We start from the raw sequence: 5,807 nt of genomic DNA, 5'->3' as shown, positions 1-5,807 counted from the left end.
GTATATCCCCTTAGTAGGCCTATGTATTCTCTTAGTATATCCCCTTAGTAGGCCTATGTATTCTCTTAGTATATCCCCTTAGTAGGCCTATGTATTCTCTTAGTATATCCCCTTAGTAGGCCTATGTATTCTCTTAGTATATCCCCTTAGTAGGCCTATGTATTCTCTTAGTATATCCCCTTAGTAGGCCTATGTATTCTCTTAGTATATCCCCTTAGTAGGCCTATGTATTCTCTTAGTATATCCCCTTAGTAGGCCTATGTATCCCCTTAGTATATCCCCTTAGTAGGCCTATGTATCTCTTAGTATATCCCTTAGTAGGCCTATGTATTCTCTTAGTATATCCCCTTAGTAGGCCTATGTATCCTCTTAGTATATCCCTTAGTAGGCCTATGTATCCTCTTAGTATATCCCCTTAGTAGGCCTATGTATCCTCTTAGTATATCCCCTTAGTAGGCCTATGTATCCTCTTAGTATATCCCTTAGTAGGCCTATGTATCCCCTTAGTATATCCCCTTAGTAGGCCTATGTATCCTCTTAGTATATCCCCTTAGTAGGCCTATGTATTCTCTTAGTATATCCCCTTAGTAGGCCTATGTATCCTCTTAGTATATCCCCTTAGTAGGCCTATGTATTCTCTTAGTAGGCCTATGCATTCCTTAGTATATCCTAGTAGGCCTAGTATTCCTTAGTAGGCCTATGTATTCTCTTAGTAGGCCTATGTATTCTCTTAGTAGGCCTATGTATTCTCTTAGTATATCCCTTAGTAGGCCTATGTATTCTCTTAGTAGGCCTATGTATTCTCTTAGTATATCCCCTTAGTAGGCCTATGTATTCTCTTAGTATATCCCCTTAGTTGGCCTATGTATTCTCTTAGTATATCCCCTTAGTAGGCCTATGTATCCTCTTAGTATATCCCCTTAGTAGGCCTATGTATTCTCTTAGTAGGCCTATGTATTCTCTTAGTATATCCCCTTAGTAGGCCTATGTATTCTCTTAGTATATCCCCTTAGTAGGCCTATGTATTCTCTTAGTAGGCCTATGTATTCTCTTAGTATATCCCCTTAGTAGGCCTATGTATTCTCTTAGTATATCCCCTTAGTAGGCCTATGTATTATCATTCTTTTAGTAGGCCTATGTATTCTCTTAGTAGGCCTATGTATTCTCTTAGTATATCCCCTTAGTAGGCCTATGTATTCTCTTAGTAGGCCTATGCATTCTTTAGTAGGCCTATGTATTCTCTTAGTATATCCCCTTAGTAGGCCTATGTATTCTCTTAGTATATCCCCTTAGTAGGCCTATGTATTCTCTTAGTATATCCCCTTAGTAGGCCTATGTATTCTCTTAGTATATCCCCTTAGTAGGCCTATGTATTCTCTTAGTATATCCCCTTAGTAGGCCTATGTATCCTCTTAGTATATCCCCTTAGTAGGCCTATGTATTCTCTTAGTATATCCCCTTAGTAGGCCTATGTATTCTCTTAGTATATCCCCTTAGTAGGCCTATGTATTCTCTTAGTATATCCCCTTAGTAGGCCTATGTATTCTCTTAGTATATCCCCTTAGTAGGCCTATGTATTCTCTTAGTAGGCCTATGTATTCTCTTAGTATATCCCCTTAGTAGGCCTATGTATTCTCTTAGTAGGCCTATGTATTCTCTTAGTATATCCCCTTAGTAGGCCTATGTATTCTCTTAGTAGGCCTATCCTTAGTAGGCCTATGTATTCTCTTAGTATATCCCCTTAGTAGGCCTATGGCCTATGTATTCTCTTAGTATATCCCCTTAGTAGGCCTATGTATTCTCTTAGTATATCCCCTTAGTAGGCCTATGTATTCTCTTAGTATATCCCCTTAGTAGGCCTATGTATTCTCTTAGTATATCCCCTTAGTAGGCCTATGTATTCTCTTAGTATATCCCCTTAGTAGGCCTATGTATTCTCTTAGTATATCCCCTTAGTAGGCCTATGTATTCTCTTAGTATATCCCCTTAGTAGGCCTATGTATTCTCTTAGTATATCCCCTTAGTAGGCCTATGTATTCTCTTAGTATATCCCCTAGTAGGCCTATGTATTCTCTTAGTATATCCCCTTAGTAGGCCTATGTATTCTCTTAGTATATCCCCTTAGTAGGCCTATGTATTCTCTTAGTATATCCCCTTAGTAGGCCTATGTATTCTCTTAGTATATCCTTAGTAGGCCTATGTATTCTCTTAGTATATCCCCTAGTAGGCCTATGTATTCTCTTAGTATATCCTTAGTAGGCCTATGTATTCTCTTAGTATATCCCCTTAGTAGGCCTATGTATTCTCTTAGTATATCCCCTTAGTAGGCCTATGTATTCTCTTAGTATATCCCCTTAGTAGGCCTATGTATTCTCTTAGTATATCCCCTTAGTAGGCCTATGTATTCTCTTAGTATATCCCTTAGTAGGCCTATGTATTCTCTTAGTATATCCCCTTAGTAGGCCTATGTATTCTCTTAGTATATCCCCTTAGTAGGCCTATGTATTCTCTTAGTATATCCCCTTAGTAGGCCTATGTATTCTCTTAGTATATCCCCTTAGTAGGCCTATGTATTCTCTTAGTATATCCCCTTAGTAGGCCTATGTATTCTCTTAGTATATCCCTTAGTAGGCCTATGTATTCTCTTAGTATATCCCCTTAGTAGGCCTATGTATTCTCTTAGTATATCCCCTTAGTAGGCCTATGTATTCTCTTAGTATATCCCCTTAGTAGGCCTATGTATTCTCTTAGTATATCCCCTTAGTAGGCCTATGTATTCTCTTAGTATATCCCCTTAGTAGGCCTATGTATTCTCTTAGTATATCCCTTAGTAGGCCTATGTATCCTCTTAGTATATCCCCTAGTAGGCCTATGTATTCTCTTAGTATATCCCCTTAGTAGGCCTATGTATTCTCTTAGTATATCCCCTTAGTAGGCCTATGTATTCTCTTAGTATATCCCTTAGTAGGCCTATGTATTCTCTTAGTATATCCCCTTAGTAGGCCTATGTATTCTCTTAGTATATCCTCTTAGTAGGCCTATGTATTCTCTTAGTATATCCCCTTAGTAGGCCTATGTATTCTCTTAGTATATCCCCTTAGTAGGCCTATGTATCCTCTTAGTATATCCCCTTAGTAGGCCTATGTATTCTCTTAGTATATCCCCCCTTAGTAGGCCTATGTATTCTCTTAGTATATCCCTTAGTAGGCCTATGTATTCTGTATGCATTCTCTTAGTATATCCTTAGTAGGCCTATGTATTCTCTTAGTATATCCCCTTAGTAGGCCTATGTATTCTCTTAGTATATCCCCTTAGTAGGCCTATGTATTCTCTTAGTATATCCCCTTAGTAGGCCTATGTATTCTCTTAGTATATCCCCTTAGTAGGCCTATGTATTCTCTTAGTATATCCCCTTAGTAGGCCTATGTATTCTCTTAGTATATCCCCTTAGTAGGCCTATGTATTCTCTTAGTATATCCCCTTAGTAGGCCTATGTATATCCCTTAGTAGGCCTATGTATTCCTAGTATATCTCTTAGTAGGCCTATGTATTCTCTTAGTATATCCCCTTAGTAGGCCTATGTATTCTCTTAGTATATCCCCTTAGTAGGCCTATGTATTCTCTTAGTATATCCCCTTAGTAGGCCTATGTAGTTATCCCCTTAGTAGGCCTATGTATTCTCTTAGTATATCCCCTTAGTAGGCCTATGTATTCTCTTAGTATATCCCCTTAGTAGGCCTATGTATCCTCTTAGTATATCCCCTTAGTAGGCCTATGTATTCTCTTAGTATATCCCCTTAGTAGGCCTATGTATTCTCTTAGTATATCCCCTTAGTAGGCCTATGTATCCCCTTAGTATATCCCCTTAGTAGGCCTATGTATCCTCTTAGTATATCCCCTTAGTAGGCCTATGTATCCTCTTAGTATATCCCCTTAGTAGGCCTATGTATCCTCTTAGTATATCCCTTAGTAGGCCTATGTATTCTCTTAGTATATCCCCTTAGTAGGCCTATGTATTCTCTTAGTATATCCCCTTAGTAGGCCTATGTATTCTCTTAGTATATCCCCTTAGTAGGCCTATGTATTCTCTTAGTATATCCCCTTAGTAGGCCTATGTATTCTCTTAGTATATCCCCTTAGTAGGCCTATGTATTCTCTTATCCCCTTAGTAGGCCTATGTATTCTCTTAGTATATCCCCTTAGTAGGCCTATGTATTCTCTTAGTATATCCCCTTAGTAGGCCTATGTATTCTCTTAGTATATCCCTTAGTAGGCCTATGTATTCTCTTAGTATATCCCCTTAGTAGGCCTATGTATTCTCTTAGTATATCCCCTTAGTAGGCCTATGTATTCTCTAGTATATCCCCTTAGTAGGCCTATGTATTCTCTTAGTATATCCCCTTAGTAGGCCTATGTATTCTCTTAGTATATCCCCTTAGTAGGCCTATGTATTCTCTTAGTATATCCCCTTAGTAGGCCTATGTATTCTCTTAGTATATCCCCTTAGTAGGCCTATGTATTCTCTTAGTATATCCCCTTAGTAGGCCTATGTATTCTCTTAGTATATCCCTTAGTAGGCCTATGTATTCTCTTAGTATATCCCCTTAGTAGGCCTATGTATTCTCTTAGTATATCCCCTTAGTAGGCCTATGTATTCTCTTAGTATATCCCCTTAGTAGGCCTATGTATTCTCTTAGTATATCCCCTTAGTAGGCCTATGTATTCTCTTAGTATATCCCCTTAGTAGGCCTATGTATTCTCTTAGTATATCCCCTTAGTAGGCCTATGTATTCTCTTAGTATATCCCCTTAGTAGGCCTATGTATTCTCTTAGTATATCCCCTTAGTAGGCCTATGTATTCTCTTAGTATATCCCCTTAGTAGGCCTATGTATTCTCTTAGTATATCCCCTTAGTAGGCCTATGTATTCTCTTAGTATATCCCCTTAGTAGGCCTATGTATTCTCTTAGTATATCCCCTTAGTAGGCCTATGTATTCTCTTAGTATATCCCCTTAGTAGGCCTATGTATTCTCTTAGTATATCCCCTTAGTAGGCCTATGTATTCTCTTAGTATATCCCCTTAGTAGGCCTATGTATTCTCTTAGTATATCCCCTTAGTAGGCCTATGTATCTCTTAGTATATCCCTTAGTAGGCCTATGTATTCTCTTAGTATATCCCCTTAGTAGGCCTATGTATTCTCTTAGTATATCCCCTTAGTAGGCCTATGTATTCTCTTAGTATATCCCCTTAGTAGGCCTATGTATTCTCTTAGTATATCCCCTTAGTAGGCCTATGTATTCTCTTAGTATATCCCCTTAGTAGGCCTATGTATTCTCTTAGTATATCCCCTTAGTAGGCCTATGTATTCCTTAGTAGGCCTATGTATTCTCTTAGTATATCCCCTTAGTAGGCCTATGTATTCTCTTAGTATATCCCTTAGTAGGCCTATGTATTCTCTTAGTATATCCCCTTAGTAGGCCTATGTATTCTCTTAGTATATCCCCTTAGTAGGCCTATGTATTCTCTTAGTAGGCCTATGTATTATCTTAGTAGGCCTATGTATTCTCTTAGTATATCCCTTAGTAGGCCTATGTATTCTCTAGTATATCCCTTAGTAGGCCTATGTATTCTCTTAGTATATCCCCTTAGTAGGCCTATGTATTCTCTTAGTATATCCCCTTAGTAGGCCTATGTATTCTCTTAGTATATCCCCTTAGGGCCTATGTATTCTCTTAGTATATCCCCTTAGTAGGCCTATGTATTCTCTTAGTATATCCCCTTAGTAGGCCTATGTATTCTCTTAGTA

The sequence above is a fragment of the Oncorhynchus keta genome, unplaced genomic scaffold (assembly GCF_023373465.1).
Source record: "Oncorhynchus keta strain PuntledgeMale-10-30-2019 unplaced genomic scaffold, Oket_V2 Un_scaffold_29839_pilon_pilon, whole genome shotgun sequence".
Taxonomy (NCBI): Eukaryota; Metazoa; Chordata; class Actinopteri; order Salmoniformes; family Salmonidae; genus Oncorhynchus; species Oncorhynchus keta.
This window is presented reverse-complemented; position numbering follows the sequence as displayed.